The following is a 21,152-nucleotide window of genomic DNA, read 5'->3' on the forward strand; positions in this document are numbered from 1 at the left end:
GAAGTGCCAACATTTATTTTGGCAATTGGGTTGTACTAGCCGATGGTGGGCGGTTGGTAAGTGTCAGGCTGTTGGTGAGCATCTGCTGCCCTAGTTTTTGCTATGGGATTGTTGAAAATAGGCGGCCCTTGTCGGCTGTTTTTTGGCTGATTCAGCATGTTGAATCGGTGTCGGAGAAGGTCGAGCCCATAGGTGAATGAAATCACCCTGACTGGCAGCTCAGCTCAGCACACGAGAAGAGAAATGGAAGTAAGGAAAGCGAACAAAACAATTAGAGCCAAGAGGGCGTGAGATCATCTTGTTAAATAGGTTAGATTTTTTTTTAGCCATTAGGCTCTTTTGCATAAATGGTTGATGTTTGTGTTATTGTTCATTGGCACATGGTAAGTATTTGTTCTTTCAGTAGGTTGTGTTGTTAATGAGCTAACTAATGTCTTAAATCCGTCCTGCTGGTCTTCTGTTACCCATTTTTTGAATGATGAACAGAGTCCTGCACGGGTCCATCTTTTTAAAATCCACAACCGCTCATAACCTATCAGTACCAGAACAGACCCGTTACCAATCATTATGTCTAAGTCAAAGCTGTACCTGTTAATAAAAGTCCCACGACCCAACCCGCACACATGATTAAACACACACAGGCTACAGTAACTGATATTAAGCTGGGTCCTCCAAACTTGACTTACAAATCCAGTGGAAGAAAAGTCTCTTTCACTGGCTGCGCTCGAGGCTTGGATGGCAAAAACATTCCTCGCAATCACTGCCAGGTTAGGAAACATTTTTGCATGCTTCTTCCACCGACATAAAACCTCAAAAGGATCCTCCCCAGGTGTCTTGAACTCGATGGAGGCTGCCACCTCACCCTCGGGCTGCAAAGTTTCAGTGCTGGAGTCCTCCATGTCGGTGCTGAATGTGAAGACGGGGTCAAAGGTTCAACTTGTATCATTGACTGTCAAAATAATTGTCAAAAAAAAAAAAAAAAATTGTAGCTTGATAAAAGTGATTTTGATGTCAAAATATTACACATATACTGCACATCTTTTTCATGAGTTTTATTCTGAAAGGGTTATACCTGTGTGTAGTTCATTTTTACCTGTGTCTGTACACATATTTTTACCCGTTACCCAACCCGGTACAGGTCTGTGATGAGGATTGAGAGTTATTTCCTCTCACACAGGCGCAGAACAGACCTGCTGTTTGGCTGTTGGCTGTAATCTCTGTGGTGTGTTCAAGTGCAACTATTTGGCTATAAAACCTGCAACGTGAGGCAATGCAACAGTCAGCCTTCATCGCCACTAGTTCTCTGTTGTCAGCTTGGCGCGTCAGGCCTTTAAGAGTAACTTAATATCAGGATTGAAAGAAGTGTTTCGCTGCTCAGTGTGCTCTGTTGCACCTGTAACCACTCCCTTTAATGATGTCAAACTGCAACATTGTGAGAGGTTAAATGAGAGTGCATTAATTTATTTTTTGGCCACTTGGGGGCAGTGCAACCAGCTGTAAACATATAGCTGACATATTATCATGACTTTAGTAGACAGTTGCTTATTTACACATCCAGCAGACATGGAGCAACATAAGCTTTCATTTGGAGTTGTGTTTGTGTCCACCTGATGAATGTAAATTCAATATTCAGTCTCTTTTTAGATTTCCTGAGGGAAACTGCCGGCTTTAAATGCTCCACTACAGTCTGTCTGTTATACCTGTCTGGGGATGGCTGAGACACAACATGAAATAGACCTGTCTTCCTCGAGTTGGCACAGAAACAGATTACTGTTTCAACAACTAATGTGTTTATTTTCAGTGCATTTAAAAAAAAAAAAAAAAAAAAAAAAAAGGTGGGGTTATAGGATTTGACTTCAGGGCAGACAAAGTCCAAAATAAGAAAAACAAATGAACATGCCCAGGAAATATAACAAACTCTAGACACAGCAGCGAGGCAAAGAGCTGACAGAGTAGAATGCAAACATTCAAAGCAGGAACTGTGTGGCTTGTTTGGAATCACACCCGTCGCCCTTCACACATCAAATGGCGTCATTAAGACTGAAGGAGGAAGCACACGTTAGTAGCACAACAAAATACCACCACGGTCAAAACACTGCTGTTTGGTGCCCAGCTGAAGGATGCTGAAAAGCTCTGTAGTGTTGACAAGGACTGCAGAGTCATGTGATGATTTTGTGTGGGTTTGTCACTATGAGCACCTCCCTTCACATTACACACAGGGCTCTTGTCCTTTGATTCATTGCTGATATAAAACATATTGATTTTAACAGCTTAAGAAAGCCTTGAATAAATGAGAGGACTGAAATTAGAGGAAGAACATAAAAAAAGGCACAACAAATGCAGACAAGCCTTACTGCCTGACACCCACCTTGACATGTGTAACACAATACTGAGAACATGTGCAGTGGTGGGGTCAAGGAGATCAGCAGATGACAATGGGCTTGTATCCTGAGTACAGTGTACTTTTGGTCCACTTCGATAAATGTCAGGAAATATTGCAGCTCTAGTTAAATGTTAATAAGGTAAACACAACAACTCTCACGCTGCAAGCTACTTTTTGCTTTTTCAGTATTTAAAGAAGACCGCAATGTTTCCCTTACCTTAAACCAAGTGCTCTGAGCACTTGGTTTAAGGTAAGGGTTTTGCATGTGTAGACATTGTAGGAAAACAAATAATACTTTGTCAGTGAACATTTTGAAGTATGGTGGATACTGTGGCTCAGGAGGTAGAGCAGGTTGCCTACCAATCCCCAGCTCCTCCATTTCACAGGTCAAAGTATCTTGGGGCAAGACACTACACCTCCAGTTGCTGTACAGTAAGTGTGTGAATGTTTAACTGGGTAGCAGGTGGAACCTTGTACGGCAGCCTCAGCTGCCAGTGTGTGAATGTGTATGCGAATGGGTGAATGTGACAAGTCAGCTCGTTCTCACTCCCAGCTTGGCAAATACTGTTGCTTTGTTGGTGGATGTTGGTGTCAGACGCACAGAGGCAGCCTTTGTGGTGGTGTGATCTGCACTAGGTTGGCAGTTTGCAATGCCATGGCAATTACAGTAGTATAAGATCGAGAAAGTCCACATGAATGGATCAAACAATCTCCGGACTTTCACCCAGGAGCCCTCTGTATGTTTCCCAGATTTCAATAGAGTTATTTTAACAAGAGTGTAGTGTGCTAGTATGTATAGCATGCTATGCTAGTGATGTATGTCATATGATGTATGTAATGTAACTAGTAACAAACAAACTTCTTTTAGACCAAACCATGTTTTTTTTCTAAACCTAACCCCCAAAAGACCAGTCTGTGCCACTATCTTGACTGTGCTTGATTATGGGGATGTATTATAGCCTATATGAATGCACCCTCCCAGTGTTTGCATGCTCTGGACTCTGTGTATCATGGTGCATTTAGATTCATCACCAGCTGTAAGCCACTAACTCTGCTCAGGTTCAGTGGCTCTCTTTAAAATTCCGTAGACTTTTTCATTGGCATTCTCTTGTTTACAAAGTTATTCTTGGCCTACTTCCAGCATTTTTATGTGTGCATTAAGCAAAAAATTGAAAAAGGCAATGCTGTCTGTTCACAGAACGTGTTTTTATTGTCTATACCTTGGATACATACCAAGTATGGCAAACGAGCATTTAGGTTTGCAGCTCATTATGTGTGGAATCTTCTGCAGAAGGCTTTAAAGTTGCACTCATTGATTCCTTGAGGCGGTTTCAAAGCACTGTTGCAGAAATTTTGTATGCAATCATCTATATGCCAACGTCAAGGTGTGTTTTAGCTGTTCTTTTTAATTGTTTGTAGTTGCCCTTGTTTTTCTTTTTCTTTTTTTATATTGTGTAACACGATGATAACAAGTGAAGACAAGTGCACGGACATATAAACAGACAAAAGAGATGAGACAAAGTAAGACAGAAACATACAATACAAATGAAGACAAAGTAAACTAGAAAAGCACTCAGAGAGTGCAGACCTCCACCAAGTAGGTGATATTCCCTCCCCCTCTGCATCAGATTTTGCAGCCTGCATCACAATTAGGTTATTTGCATCACTATCATTATTAGGTTATATATGCCTTCACCATGGAGACACTGTGGTGTATTTATTTTGTTTTTCATTTTTTCATCATGGAATGAGTCTATTCCAAATACACAGTGCTATTTAGCACTATTTTATTATTTTATCCACTTTGCTTCAACCAATCACCACCAAGAGACCAACGGCGGCGAAAACATAACCTCCTTGGTGGAGGTATTGAGGACACAGAGGAAAAACAAAAAAGACAAAACAAAAACAAAAAACAAAACAATAAAGGAGTGCTACTCATGCTCAAACTGGCGTGTATTTGTTGTTTTTATGGTTCACTTATAAAATATGTCAACTTACTTTTTAATTTTTCTTTGTAGTGATCTCTTTTTGTGTTTTATTTTACTTGTTTTGGAGTTGCACATTTTTTGCTTTGTGCTTTTGTTCTGTGTTGTCTGTAGCTTTATATTGCTGCCAGTCTTGGCCAGGACTCTCTTGAAAAAGAGATTTCTAATCTCAAGAGGTTTTTCTTGTTGAATAAAAAATGAATAAAAATAACTTTTGTTGCCTGAACTCAGGGGTCAGCAACCTTTATGATCAAAAAAGCCATTTTTGACCAAAAAAAATATAAAAAGAATCTGCCTGGAGTCACCAAACATATGAGCCCATCAACATCACCAGTAGGTCTAAATCAGGATACATTAATATGTTTTTGGCTCCTCTGCAGTGGGCTATTTATGATTATTTGGCACTTTAACTTTGCAGCATTGATGGTAAAAGCAAATGAATCTATTCACACACTATTGCATTTTGTAATATGTCTCCAAGACTTTTACTTTTTTAGAATTTGGAATCCATGGCTAGTCAGGGAGACTCAAGACAAGCCACTGCTATTGCGGTTTGGCAAAATTTAGAGGAAACGGCACCAGGCCATAGACGTGCGTTTTAATTTTTTGATGTATAGGCTACACATTTTTACCACTGGAGAATGGGATAATTTCCATGTAATTTTTTGTCAAAGCCACATGGAGCCACTGGAGAGGAGCTGAAGAAGTGTAAGTGGCTCCATGTGGCTACCCCTGCCTTAACCTAAGGATGTAAACCTAAGAATGAGGTGTTTTACCTATGTTGTAAGTTTATTTTGGAAAATAAGAATTGCTTTTAACAAGCTGAAGCTGTACATTTTCTGTAAACTGAATGTCCAAACCTGACGTAGGAAGGGAACCCAGAGGGTCATATTTTGATGTGTAGGGTCACCGACAAAGCGACGGTATTTGACAAGTTGGGATGAGAATGTGTTAGACAAGAGTTGTTAAAGCGCTTTGAGTAGTAAGTCCATCCATTTACCATATTTTTATTTAAACAGTTTCCTTATGATGATACAAAACATAATCCATTCAGCATAATGTTTCTCTCAAAACATATTTCTTGTTGCAAATTAGTTCTATTGAACCATCATTTCCAGGAGACAACATTTTAACAGTAGATGTCTAAGCGACGTGTTATACAGCACTCTCTCAGCTCATCATCATCAAAACACCAAATCAGGCAATATCTTTTGGAAGAGTTCTTGTGAAATGAGCTCTGAAGCTGTTCTGGCTGCTTGTGATGGCCCAACACCTTTATGTTGTTTCTCCCTTTAATTTATCACCCAAATGCATTTCAAACTGTACCACCAGATAAGCAGTTCGTTCCAAATCCATATGGTAAATGCTTCTCTTATACTCTAAAATGCTGCCTTTGTTCTTGTTATTGCAGTCATGGGCACAATAGGATCCATTCTAGTGAGAATGACGCCCCCAAAGATTGGTGTCTGTGCACGCACACAGATGTCTGCATGCCTGTCGTGCAGGAAAATATCTTCCCAAATGTGTTCCTGTATAATGGAGACAAGTCTGAATTATACATTCCACTTTTTTTTTTTAAACTCGTCCTAAAACTATCCATTCAACACACTTAAGGTGAAATGCTTGTTGAGAGGATTTCAGGTCATGTAGTTACAGTGATATATAATGAAGCCTTGCAGATGCACTACTTTTAGCCGCTCTGTTGCTTCCCTTCCATTTGGGACAGCATGAGAAAAAAGAAATCTGCAGTTTTAACAGCAGTAGATGCAGGTTTTACGTTGATTTCTACAATGAGTCCCTCTGCTGCAGATGAGATTTACACACAGCCACTGCTTATCAGCACAGGTGTTGATAAAGGGGCTGCAATTATTGGCTCAGACATCAGCATTACAAATGGATGCCTGGGCCGTTACCTGCGGACAGCTCCGGTTCTCACGCTCACACTCTGCCGGCTGGGAGGAAGGTGTTTGATTCAAAAAATGGCTCTGCTCAGAAATAGATTGCTGGGCTTGCTGTGATGAGATTAGTGCGGTGCGGGTTCTGGAGAATCGACAGAACATGAAGAAAGCTTTATAGCTGCTATATGGCTGATGTGCCCTAGAATTAGCGTCTATGGGCACCAAAGCGAAGTCTGAATCCTCTGATGTCCTGTGGTGATTCATTTAACTTTGCAACGGCTGATTAAACTGCCTCTGCCTTCTTTTTAACAAAGCATGACAGGATGACAGTTTGACAGTGAAACCTGTTTTATTTTGAATCTGCGGTGCACCGTTTACAGCCACCAGTGGCACTGGGCCTATTAAAGTGAAACTTGCAATCACTTGTGCAGATGTACACGCAGGCACACAAAGGCAAACTGGCATGATTCAATTTATGTGATAATCTACCTCAAGCGCAGCCCCGGCACTGCAATTTAGCTTGCAAATTGTGGTTGCAAATGAACGTGTGTGTGCACAAATGTGTTTGCACACACGTCCTCTTAATGCTGACTTTTAATTAATGGAAGATAGAGCTGAAGAAGGAAGGAAGGAAGGAAGGTAGGCAAGGAACAAGCAGAGGGGATTTGTGCTAAATTGAGTTGTGCGAGTTATTCCTGTAGTATTTTTCCTATCGCAGCAAATACGAAAAAAAAAGTAGCTTGAGCAGACTTATCAGCATTCACACACGTGAATATTTACGTGCTATTTCTCTAATCCTTTGCATGTAGGCATCATTAACAGGGGGTGCTTAAAATAAAATCAAAACCCTATATCTCCTCTGACCAACTGCTGCACATGCACACATAAAAGGCAGAATATGATTTAAGTTGTGTGAATTTCTGTCTGAACCACATCCACCTACACTCTGCATGCAGAGCACAAAAGCGCACATACTTGCCGTTGAAAGGCGCATACATAGGCAGGGGATGATACACACTCAGGAATATAGGCACCTATTACAGCATGCTACACATATGACATGTGACACATATCTACAAACATGCAAATGCACGCGCGGCTAGGGGGGCGGATGCAAAGCAAGTGAGTCCATGAGAGCTCTTCTGAGATCCCTCTAGCCCACCGTGGGTGTTTTGTCTTTCCCGCGAGGGATGCTCGTTGTTTTGCGGAGGCAGGTTCAGCTCCAGGATTAATGAAAAGCTCCATCTTAGTCATGAAAAGAGCATTTTCACAATCTATTTAACATCATGCATACCAAAGGCTCACATTAGGCACTGTTGACTTATGCTCGCCTACAGCAGTGTTTTCTGATGCATTCATTGCCACTGCTGTGATCTTCTGTGGGTAGGCTGCCCCCCTCCAACCGTGCCCATTGAGTCTCTTGCATTTCTCATGTTCACTGTCAGAAAACTCATTCTTCAGCGCCAGATGAAATATGGCACGCAACTGGAAGTCTGAGGGAGTTATTGAAGAAATGAGAGTAATAAAGCTTCCCAGGACTTTAGTGTTCTTTTTGGATAATGTCTTTTTTTCCCTCTCCCCGTCTGATGAATGATTGTCCACAGAAACAGAGGAGCATGGTATTAGCCAATTTAGTCAAACCTTTATAGGTCAAACACAGCACTCTGAACTTGCTGTGAGTGGTGCCGGGTCATGGGATTGTAATGCAGGATGTCTCTATCTCTGTGGCCAGGCTGACCCGACAAAGACTAAAGTGGTGTAATAGGCTGCAGTGGAAAAGCTCGCAGAAGTGCATTCCATGAGTGCTGGATGTTATTTCAGCGGTTGCTTTTGGTGAATTATTTAGTGCAAATGGTTGTAATTACACAGTGACTACAGTGAGGGCGATTAGGTTGTGGTGTGTCTGGATCATTGCAGAGATCACAGGACTACGTGATAAACTCAAAAGGCATTCCAGGAACTGCTGCGCGCTCCTGCTCGCCTCTCTTCCCCACCGCCCTCCTTTGCTTTGACTCTGTCAGCGATTTCTCTCCTGTGAGTGGCTGGCGTCAGGCCGGCCCTCGCAGAGCTTTTAAAAGGCTGTTAAAGGTCCTTGTGAGACACGGCCCCTATCCCTCCGCCGCCACCCACACCATCCACCCAGCCCGCCCACAAAGCCCTCTAAGCAATCACAGCTTCTCAGGATGTCAGCTAGCATTACTGTAACCCCCCTTACGCCTGCGATCAGGGCTCAGCCATGCAAGGGGAACTGGGGCAAAGCGAAAGCGCTCGCTCGTGGCAGCCAAGGGAGAGACCGGTCATCACCGCCACACTGACCTTTGAGGGCCTTTCGAGGATGGTGATGTGATGGCGTGGGCGATGAATGATGGTGAAAGTAATGCTCTGATTCATTTGTTGGTGTAAACACAGAATGACTAGCACAGCAGAACAAGATGCAGCTATAAGGACTCAAATAGGACACGAATGTCATCCAAATCATTTTTTTTTAAAGGTGAAGACAACTGGAGGGCCCATTATGTGGCCCCGCTCTCCTGTCCTGTCCAGGTTGGTTCGTCTGTCAAGGTAAAATGGCAGGACTGCAAATTCTGCCTGACAGCCGAAGCTCCCCTCAGGGAGACTAAGTGGCGTCAACCTGTCGTAGTCACACACTGTTGCTGACAAGGTGATGATGAACACCTTTCATTAAAAGGCAGAAGCTGGGCTTTTCCTCTGAGAGAGCATGTTCTGGTCTTAATGTCAAGCGGGAAGGACCGCGGCAGGAACAGGAAGCCTTGGGGCCCCTAACGCTATATGATTTTATATGCTAAGACCTCCTGTATGTCACCGCGATGCACACTCAAAAATTCATAGGACCTGCAATCAGAGGCACGGGGAGAGGTGCAGTCCTGCTCGGATTGAAGCTCCCATGAAAACTATTTCAATCTTGCCACAAGCTGTCAACATTGCAGATGCTGCAGTAAACACATGATATGTGGGTTCATATTGCTTAAAGAAGTATTTCACTGTTGGGGAGACAGTCTTTTCATAAAACTGGGCTGTCTATGCAGCAGAAAGACACAAATTCCTTTGACAATGGTGCAACATGATCAAAGAAAACAGAGGGAAACGACTGTGACATTCACTTTTGCTCAAGCGGCACCAGACCAATAAACGCCCCAGCTGGTGGGTGATATAAAGCAAGCTTGGCTGTTTTTTCACAGGAAACAATATGGTGGCTGGCTGGAAACAAATGATCTTGAATTACTGTTGGATCTTAAACTGAACCATGTTTCTTAAAAGAAATTAAGGCAAACGAAAGGCAACCCAGTAATAGAATCTTGGTTTATATTTGATCAGCACTGCTTAGTTTTACTGTTTGATCTCTTTCAGCCTTCATTTTTATAATACAGGAAAGTATGGCAACCAAACTCATATTACAAACTCATATTACAGCCAAACAGTGCTTTAAAATTTGTTTCTAAAGACATTTTTTGGCGAGAAACACGAAATGTAGTTACAGATTTTGGCTTATGTATGATCAACACTGCTTAGTTTTACAGTTTGATCTGAGTTTGAAAGAGAAAGAGGGGCAGTGGTGGTGGCAGGCTCAGCTGGGAGAAATTTTCCTCAAGGGCTTTCTACCAGAAAGGAATAATGTGAGGAAAAAAATCACTGTTCGGGTTAAAATAAATAGATTTCTGTCAGAAAGAGATTTCCTGGGGAAAGCCTACAATGAAAACTTCTCCCATGTGCCACAGCCACCGGAAAAGCTGCTTAGCCTTGCAGGAAATTTCTCCCAGTGGCCACTAGTGGTATTGCAGTAAAAAAAATTCCCTGCACCTCTGCAGCGTACTGTGGAAGTAAACTCAGAAGCTAGAAACTCCACTGGAATGAATAAATGCCATTGAAATCTATGGGTAGCAGGCATATGAAAACAAGAAAGTACAATATGTAGTTTGAACAACAGCCATAGATGTATAATAATAACCAGATACTGGTCCCCACCTCGATCTGTTGCGCCTTAGCTTTCCAGCCTCTAGTTGCCGCTTCAGTTACGAGGTCAGCATGCATTCAGACGCCTCCTCCATGGCATCCTCCTAAGCAACAGATTTTTAATTCACTTTTACTCCACTTATTTGGCTTAAGGAAAGTTTTACAACTGACCTTGTTTGCAGTTTGAGGTGTCCTGCTAATAGTTTTACAGACATCTCTTTTACAATGGTAGTCTGGTGGGAAAACGCTTTTTGGGTTGCAAGATATTTTTGCTGCAATACCGTGAGTGGCCACTGGGAAACAATGGAAGATAGGCTGAACTATTTTCCTAGGGGCCTGACAACAGCCAGTGAAAATATGCCAGATGATGCCTTTTGCTGGGAGATAAGCGGGGACATCTGGGCACTGGTAATATGGAGATTACTGCAGTTCATTTACAAATACTGTTAAGATACAAAGCTGATTGAATATTGGCGAATTACTCCTTTAAAGGTTCCATGTTCTAAAAAGTTAGATTTACATGTCTTTTTAAAGTTGTGATGTCACAGCTACAATATATAAAGGTAGAAATTGTCTGTAGTGATGGTGCATAAACATCGAGAGTGCAGGTGTGACGGACCCTGAAACACCAACAAGTTAAAGCAGACTGGTCCTTTTTAGGAGGGGGATTAAAGAGACAGGTGCTAAACAAGGCTTTTAAGGCAGAGGGTGAACGCAGGTGTGCCAGCATGGACAGCGTGAGGAAAAATAAAGTGTTGTTTGAATGTTAAAGCATGTAAACGTGCTTTAGTGGGAACCTATAGTACAAATATGAGCCTGAAAACAAGCATACCATGGGACCTTTAAAGCTACACTTGGCAGCGATGGCAGCTCCAGATGGCAGCGGCAGGTAACTATTTGGACAATTTAAAGTTGACTACCCAGAAATCAGGGCTTGAGAAGTCATTACACTGCACACAGAGATACCGGCCAGTTTGTGATTGCTTTAAAGGGACAGGAGAGGCAGAAGCTCATTGCTAGCAGATGAAACATTGCTGAGTCCAGTTTTCTCTGGTCAGAGCCCTCGCTCAGGAAGCATCTTTGACTCGACTTTTGATTCTGTGGGTAACAAAACCCAGAATTTAATTTGGGTAAATAGGGTTAATCAATGCAGCCTCAGTTACACTGGATGGGGCGTTTGCCTGCGACCTGATTTGAACTGATCCAACAAATGTGTTTTTAAAAGAAAATCCTGCCTGCTGTAGCTTCAGAAAGTAATATACCGCAGAGCCCACTATTAGATTTTTGAATAAATACTGCATACTGTAGCTGAAATATTGACTGTTTTTTGGCATCACACTGTCACACTGCTGAGCATTTTTGACAGATGTTCAGTATCTGTTAGGGAGTTAAAGAGTCAAACTGTGTGGCATAAAAGCAAATCCCCTGCCAGAATTTAACACAACGGCTCATCACAGGCAAAAACATGATGGACCACCTGCTATAAATGATCCATCATGAGTCCAAAACACACAACACTGACAATGATGGTTATGATAATAGTCATTATACAACTCCTATTAATGCTAATACCACTGTAAACACATCTATATATGATCAGAAAGATCCAAAGCTTCATTTTCATTGATTATTCATAAGAAAAGAGGAAGATGTGTGGAGTTGGATCCATTAGGGTCCACTCGCAGAATGTAAATTATGACATTAGGAGTAATAAAATAGCTCGGATCTCTCAGTAAACACTAGTGTCTGAAGTACCCTGGCTACCAGCGTATGGCTTCAAATGAGACACGGCTCCCACACCTACAATCTATCCACAAATCATTACTGGCCTAATGAGCAACATCAAACCCTGACATTACGACAAGTTACTACCATCTCCATGACAACTAGGATCTCAGAAAAAAGACCGATCCGTCACAGCCACTTCCTTTTCCTTTGCATGCCGCGGGTTTTAATACCCTGAAACTTTAAATCATCAGATTCTGGCACTTTGGAGTTTGTTCTGTTTCAGCCGCGGCTCATGAGAGTGCAGGATGATGCCTCTGCACCGTTATGCCTTTTTAACATTAGAGAATTGTATCTACACTCGCCATCTCAGTGACCACACAGTGTTCAATTACATTGATTTTTTTCCTCCCTCTTCCTTTGTTATCCTGCTGGGTGTGTTAAAGCACACAGTGTAAAAAGGAAGGCAAGTGGAGGAAAACATACCTGATATCATTTTATTATCAGATAATTTAAAAAACATAACAAAAGTGGATGAAAAGAATTTTAAATGACCACATTTACATATCCCTGTTTTGCAGTGGAAGCCTTGAAATCCCAAATGTTTTACCCCATGTGGAAAGACTTCTTTTTTTCTGTGGTTTCATAAAGTTATACCCTTTCAAAATAAATTCACAAATACATGGTTGTCAAATGAAAAAACAAGACGTATTTGCTCCCCTTTCATGGCACCCTGGTACTCCTGGTGGAGATATAACTCTCTGTGATGCCAAAAACAATTGTTTTCCCTTTTTGTGATGAACAGTGTGTTTATATCCTCGGTTGAGTTTCTAAGATTTGCAGTTGTTGTTGCTTTATTGTGTTAATTTTGACATTTTGCAGCCCCGCCAGACTGTGACAGGGATTGGGCGGCAGAAACACTGAAAAGATGAAATTTGGGGGCTATAATATGGTGCATGGTTTTTATCATTCACTGCATTTATTCCATTATGATGTTATGCGTGATGGCACAGCAGTTTTAGGGTCACAGATCGTGTTTATGTGCACATGGAAAGTGCAGCTGTAACATGATTAAGGCAGTAATGTGAGTGAGGTGGGGCTCATGTACATTCTGTGCTGGAGCTGCTTATATGATGATGCTCTTAGCAAGAGAAAGCCAGCAGTGACTGCAGTGAAGTGTGGAGTGTTCAGCTATTACTGGCATTCACAGAGACCATTCAAGACATGTTGCCGTCTTAATGGAAGGGTTGATCTATCTGTGCCTAAGTAGCGCTTTCTTATAACATGAAAACATGATTATTAATATATATGGTATCAAATAAACATCTTAATTGCGCCGTCTATTTACTTGAACTGTTAGTAAGATTTGTTTTTGTAGCAGTTTTTGGTAAATTAGCTGTGCGGCTCTTGGGATGGGAACTTTGGTTGCTTGGTCCAGACTGAAATGCCTCAGTTTATTTTGATTGTAGGAGGGATTGCTATGAAATACTCTACAGACTTTAATGGTTCCCAGAGGATGAGCCCTGATGATTTCTGTGACTCGTTGACTTTTAATCTCACCACCAACAGGTCAAAACTTTCACTCATCCAGTGAAATATCTCAACATATAATAAAATGGTTTGGTAGAAGATGTTGTACAGACATTCATGGTTACCACCAGACAAGGATTCTAATGACATACGCCACTGGTTAGCAACCTGGGCGTCTCCACTCCCACTACTGTGCCAAAGCGTCACTTTTCGGTACAGTTAAAGGAATTAAAAGCAATAATAATTAAAAGAAAACATGGGGTGTCGGTGGCTTAGTGGATAGAGCAGGCGCCCCATGTACAAGGCTGTTGCCACGGCGGCCCAGGTTCGACTCCAGCCTGTGGCCCTTTGCTGCATGTCATTACCCTCTCTCTCCCCCCTTCACACTTAACTTAACTGAAAACCTAATACAGACAGAGAATCATATAAAGCTTCATATATATCAGAAAAAACTCTGCTCAAAATTCATCCAAATTGCTCATTTTACTCAATCTTCCTGCAGTTATTCTGTTCATTACTTTTGGTTAATTATACAGTTTATTGGTTGTTTTGTACTTTCATTGTTATGCATTGAATATAATGGAAAATATCCATAAAGTATGTCACTTAGTCAGGGGTCATCAGTTTATGGAATGATAGAAAAGGGGCCCCTTAACACTAAAAACACACCAGGCAGCGGCAAAGTGCAGCTGAATGCAATAGTGGCATTTTTCTGCAGCAAGGCGGTGTGTTCATGTGTTTCAGGCAGGAAGAAATTATTTGTAATATAAGTCAACATGTGACGGGGAGGCACAGGACCCTGTTTACTGATTGGCTGTGGATATTCTCTGGCTACAACTCACAGTTAAAAGTTAGATTAACCCAAAGTTTTAGTTTGGCCGCACTTCACCACATAATCAAATGGCCACAGCTTTCCAAGGATAATGCATGGCAGCTTGCTGCAGAACGCATTTTGCTGCTGCTTGGAGTGTTTTCAGAGTACGGAAAATAGCTGGGACACCGTGACTCATGCCACCAACGAGGTTCACGATTGTGGTTTTGAGAGAAATATCTCAACAAATATTGAATGAATTGACATGAAATTTGACATTTGGCATTCTGACATTAATGTTCAATTCAGGACAAATAACCTCCTGAGACCTGAACTTTCGTTTGGTATGCATTTTTAATTTCTCCTAGCTATCTGGGATCAGTAGGATCTGATAGGTATAAAAACTAAACATTGTCAATGATAATAAAGTCCCAATGTCTTCAAATGAGTATTTTCTTTAATTAACAGCATCTTAGCTTGTCATTGTTGCTAAAACTAGCAAAAATGTGTCGGCATATCAAACTGCAAAGTTTATTTATCATAAATAAACCAGCTTCAACCATAAAAATGTGATCAAGTTTTGGACCTTGTCCACTTTGTGTCGGGAATTGGGATCAGCTGCTGACTGACTTGGCAGAGATGGCAGCCATCTTGTTTTTACAAGGATTAGAGTAATGTGGTCTTACTACCACTAAATGGGACAGAAAAGTGTATGAAAGAGGACAACAGGTCTAAGTTAAGTAGAATGAAGTATAAGGTCAAGTAAACACAACATCTGATGTCCTCATATGAGGACACAGGGTCTCAGGAGGATATTAATTTAATTTTTTGACATTCCCTCAGCCTCAGTGGTACATGGTGATTTCTGTAGATGAGGACCCACTCCCTGTGTAGCTATAATATTGTAATTTTAAGGTAATGTAAACACAATGATTCTTATTTTCAGGTGATTATACACATAAGAAAACATACCTATTATATTATATTCCATTTCTGCTAGTATATCCCCCTAAATCTCCCCATCCCCTGAGGTTTGCAACTTGGGTGTCATCCTGGACTCCACCCTCTCCTACGAATCCCACATAAAATCTGTTGCTAAATCTGCCTTCTTCCACCTCAAAAACATCTCCAGACTTACACCCCCTAATGAAACCTGCAGTCCGCTGACTTGGGTCTCCCAAACATCCCTCACACCAGTAGGTGAACATTCGAGGATAGAGCCTTCAGTGTGGCAGCCCCAACCCTCTGGAACTCTCTACCCATGGAGATTCGCCAGGTGCCAACACTGGACATTTTTAAATCTGCACTGAAAAGACACCTGTTCACCCTGACTTTTGGTTGCTAGATTGTTATTTTTGCTGTTGTAAAGCATCCTTGGGTCTCTTGAAAGGCGCTATATAAGTCAAAGTTATTATTATTATTATTATTATTGTTATTATTAAATCCTACACACTGGACCTTTAAGCCTTTAGGGAAGCTGAATTTTATTATGCTGGTATATTGTAAACTACAGAAGCATGCAAGTTTGGTCAAAGTTTCTCTATTAGTAGTCTTGAAGAGCCTACAGTGATCTGAATTCATATCTGGCTTTAAAAATCCAGAACAGTCATTTAAAACAGAATTATAAAAACTTCAGTTTTATTTTTCGCTTTATTTTTCTCCAGAAAGCTGTTATTACAGGAGTTATTCTGGGCACAAGGTTGTTGTAATAGAGCCCTCAGTGTGACCGTGTTTGCATGTATTTAAGAATTTACATAAATAATTTGCAACCACACGGGCGGCACGGTGGTGTGGTGGTTAGCACTCTCGCCTCACAGCAAGAGGGTTGCCGGTTCGATCCCGGGCGTGGGAGCCCTTCTGTGCGGAGTTTGCATGTTCTCCCCGTGTCAGCGTGGGTTCTCTCCGGGCACTCCGGCTTCCTCCCACAGTCCAAAGACATGCAGATTTGGGGACTAGGTTAATTGGAGACTCTAAATTGTCCGTAGGTGTGAATGTGAGCGTGAATGGTTGTTTGTCTCTATGTGTCAGCCCTGCGATAGTCTGGCGACCTGTCCAGGGTGTACCCTGCCTCTCGCCCGATGTCAGCTGGGATAGGCTCCAGCCCCCCCGCGACCCTCAAGAGGATGAAGCGGTTAGAAGATGAATGAATGAATGAATTTGCAACCACTCTCACTTTGTGCTGAAAGACCATTTCAAGTTTTTTTTTTTTTTAACGGAACACATTACACCTGTTCATGAATTTATGCATGTCTCATCAGCCACACTTCGTTGCATAAGAAGCACTTTTCATTCTCACTAGCATCATTGTTTTGCATGTGGATGCAGGCCCGAGCTGATGCGCTTGTCTAGGTGAACGCTTAACACTCATCACAGCAAATTGGATGGCACTTTAATAAGTGGCGCTAACTTTTTTTAAAAATAGAATTGATTTCCAAAACGAGTCATTTCCTTGTTTAGTTATTATTTGAGATACCGACAATATAGTGCCATCGTCCAGATGGATTTCTGACTATATCTTTGTTAGACATAATGGGCTGTGGATGGGAAAAGAAAAGCACTCATAAATTGGTTTTATAAGGTTGTGACAGTTAATTAACACCTGATTAAGCGGTCAGCAGAGATGTCCACATCCTGCTGTGAGATGAGGCAGCGAGCACCATCAAAAGAATGCCCATTAACCATAACTGTATTCAGTGAGAGCAGGAATTATTAGAAATGTTTCAGAGAGGCACTCTAAAGGCCGCACAATAATGTAAAACAAAACATCCTCACACAATACTTTAGTAAACAAAAATAAATAATAAATGCAGAATTAATGTCGCTCCATTTAGTTGTACACAACAAGAACACAAAGCAAGTGTTAATCAGAAACACTTCCACATTGTTTTTTAAAGAAGTGATTTTTGCACAGGAAATGAGTTGTTATATTTGCCTCTGCTCGGAAGGAAAAAAAAATCTCATTAGCAGTCAAGCTTCGCTCTCTATAAAATTGTCAGTGACATCCTTTTCTCCTGCCCTGAAGACTTGTTACAGTGTTCAGGGCAACTTATGAAGTCATGGCAGTGGAGACTGATGTTTGAATTGTGACATGAATGCAGACGGAAAGGCAGTATTATTTTCTGGAAGAGACATCTTTCTCCTCTAACAATGCCCTCTTTCTTTTTCATTCAGATAATCTTATTTGAGATTGCATTGTTGTGCTGTCTTCCAGAGTGTCACATAGCAATTACACACTTGTAAGGACCTGCGATAGGCTGTGGAGTTCAGACAAGTGTGCATTATTCGCGCTCATAGGCTGATATGTTGGGAATTTCTGATTATTGGTTTTTCTTTGTCCCTGCATGTCTCTTCTTCCACAAGATGTAATGGAATTGTTTGGTTTGGCCTTTTGTTTGTCAGGATAGTACAACAGTATTACTCAATTTGAATCTTTATGTAAATCTTTACCAGGAGTTTTCTGATACAAATTCTAACTAAAAGGGAAAGTTCACCACATATTCAAAAGTCAAATTTTTCCTCTGACACTTTGGTCTATAGATTTCTAACACCTGTCTCACAGTGTGATTCTGGGACCAGCACTTCTGACTGATAACCAAAGATTTCACAGTATTTCTCTTCACTGAACTGAGCCAGAACTGTCAATTTTACTTCTACGACAGCGCGCAAAAAGCACTGTGCATAGAGGCAAAGAGAGGAAAGGTTAGAGTGAGAATGTGTTGACATGAAAAAATTCACAACAAGGTCTGTGGATTATCTTGAGTAACCAGGTCATGATTTCTGAAAAGAGACATTACTGTTGAGTTTTTCAAGCACCACAAGCCATCTAGATCTGGCACATCTGGCACAAAAGCAAATTAATAGCCCTGACTAAGAGAAATACTGTGAGGTCTTCATGACAAACACTGGGAGACAAGTGTTAGAAATCTATAGAAGTGTCACAATGTGACTGCTGCTATGATGACTGTCTACAATCCAACCACTGGGAATATGTCATGAATACACCTATAGAAATGTACATGTAGATACCACATTGATGTGTGTGTGTGTGTGTGTGTTTACTATAGATAAACACACATCAATGTGGTATGTACATGTAGATACCACATTGATGTGTGTTTATCTATAGTAAATGCAATTTTTCAGTTGTAAGAGAAGTCCGTGCCAGTGACAATTCACCATGTACAATATGACAAGACTCAAAATTGATATTGATATCTTTTTTTTGGTTAATTGATTGATATTTTTGGGGGGAAAATATCAGAAAATGATGAAAAATGCCCTTTATAATTGCCCAGACCCTAAGATAACATCTACAAAGTCCTGGTTCTATCCAACCAGTCATGCAAAACCCTAAAATATACAGTCTAAAAGCAACAAATCCCAGTTAATTGATTAATCAACTAGTCGTTTCATTGTGTCATACAAGTAACCTGCATAATCGCTGTTATCGCACAGTGCAGGAGTCTTGGCAAAGCTTTGTTAATCCCCCATTTAAGCAAAACTATCCTCTTACCCAATCACCTGTTCCTACACAATAATGTCACAGGCTTATATTACTGCTTCGCGCTAAATATCTGTGTGGCTTTTTTTTTTTTTTTTTTTAACATCATAACCTGCAGGATTTTCTGCTGCAACTCTCACAATCCATTTTTCCCAAGCTTGAATTGGGTGTGTTACTGCAACCGTCGCTGTCATATTTCACCAGAAAGTTTCTGAGTCCGTATTGACAAGCTCTGTCAAAGATTCCCACAGCTGTTTCACTGCAACAAAGACATCAGCTACGACTTCGAAACTCTTGCCAGTTACCATTTTGCCTCATGTGTTGAGACTAAAGCCCATGAACAGAAGGCTTTCCAGCCTACACACTGACCGTGCATTACACGGTGAGTGCCTGCGCCCACCTGCAGCTTTGGAAGGAGACCCCACACTGCCAACATCTGCTGCGGGTCTCACAGGACCTGTGGGCTGTCGACCGCTAATCTGCACTCCCGAGTGTTTTTGTCTTTAGTTTCACTCAAGAGTTTGAAGGATAATGAGAGCTTTGTTCTTGAAAGGCACAAAAATTAAATCCACGCTAATTTTTCTCAATACAACAAAACATATTCTACGAGATCATGAATTCATCCTGAAGGTGTCTGAAAGGCACGTTTATAGGTTAAGGAACAGGTGTTCATGTTCATGAGCTGGCAGTATAACTGAATCAATTATGCATTAAAAAGATTCCCCACATGCGTGATAAGGTGAGGCCTCAGTGCAGAGCAGCCTATAGATCCAGCACCTGCTGCAGCGAGAAAAGGCTTCCTCCTACACACAAAAACATAAACGATTTTAAACATGTAGTCAATACGGGTTAAAAAGCTGCATCTGGTTTAAAATAGAGAGCTGCAACAAGCTGAAGTACTGAGCAATATAAGGTCTGGTGGGGATGAATGAGATTGTGGTGATGTATGTGCAAAAATAAACTTTGCCACCCTAATTTCTTATCTTATTGAACTGTATCATCATTTTTTTCAAACTTGTCCAAACATCTGTGGTGGATTCACAGACCATCACTGCAGATTTGATAATTACTGGTAGAGATATTCTCTTCAGTGGCACTACTGCTATTTTTAGGGCTATTTCACCACTGAAGTCATAACATCAAAAGAATATTGTCATGCCATACAAGGACACTGTCAGAGTTCATCTGTGTGTGCACCAACAGGAGGCTCCTTTTGTCATTTCTTTAGGTAGTATTTTCAACTTAAACTAAAAAGAATATCTATTTTAAAACAGGTGCATAGGAGAGGGACAAGGAGGACACACTTTTCAGACAAACTCCCACACACTGTCTAACTTGCAAAAGAAATAAATTTACAGCAACAGTTTGGTAACTGGACCTTTGTCTGACGAAGGTCTACTTACAGAAACATCTCGAAAAATGTATTTCGTTTGCAAGTTAGACAGTCTGCAGATGGTGTATGCCTAAAATCACAATATTTGCTTGTGAACAAATGGACTTGCACTTGTATATGTGCCTTTCTAGTCTGCTGACTATTCACAGTGCTTTTTATACTCCAAGTCACATTCACCCATTCACACACTGGTGGCCGAGGCAACCATGCAAGATCACCTGCTTCACAGCTTTATCACACTCTGATGGAACAGCCATTGGGAACGATATGGGGTTCATCATCTTGCTACATGCCGACTGGAGGATCATCCAATTGGTGGACGACCCACTCTACCTCCTGAGCCACAGCCGCCCTGCAATGGGGCAGTATCATACAAAAAATGTTTTACTTTTATTTAGTGGCATTCATTCATTTTGGTCCCTAGGGGGCAGAAATACACCAAAACAAGCCGACAGATGCACGGCTAACACAACCTTTAATAGCTTATAGCCTACAGTTTGTTGTGGCTAACTAAACTTGATAATTTAATTTTCCCAAGTGATAAATTACTAATCGATTGACAATTTTGTTAAGTAAATATCAGCAAATGGTGAAAAATGCCAGGGTGACACCTGCAGATTCCTTGTTATATCCAACCAACAGTCCAAAACACCAAATTTAGTCTAAAATAATACATGTTAAAGAACGCAACAAACCCTCACACAGGAGAAACTGCAATAAGAGATGCTTGCTTCAAACGTAATTTAAATGGTTAAACATTGCATGGTCAAAACCAAAGAATGGGTTGTAGGGAAGGAGGAAAAGAAAATTCAACAAAAGATATCTTCTTTGTCAAGCCTATTTCCCCTTAACATAACTGAGCTCCATATAACATCAATATAAGATTATGACCATTTGCTCATACTTCTTAAATTGAGCTACTGAGAAGTATCCTTAAGATCTTTAAATAAC

At 41.1% G+C, this 21,152-nt stretch overlaps 1 protein-coding gene across 1 annotated transcript in view; it reads left to right on the forward strand.

Annotated features, from left to right (window-relative positions):
- Window positions 1-21,152, forward strand: part of LOC125879015 (metabotropic glutamate receptor 4-like) — a 277,294-nt gene that overhangs the window by 12,663 nt on the left and 243,479 nt on the right. The gene's annotated exons all lie outside the window — the stretch shown is intronic.

The sequence above is a fragment of the Epinephelus fuscoguttatus genome, linkage group LG1, assembly GCF_011397635.1.
Source record: "Epinephelus fuscoguttatus linkage group LG1, E.fuscoguttatus.final_Chr_v1".
In the NCBI taxonomy this organism is placed as follows: Eukaryota; Metazoa; Chordata; class Actinopteri; order Perciformes; family Serranidae; genus Epinephelus; species Epinephelus fuscoguttatus.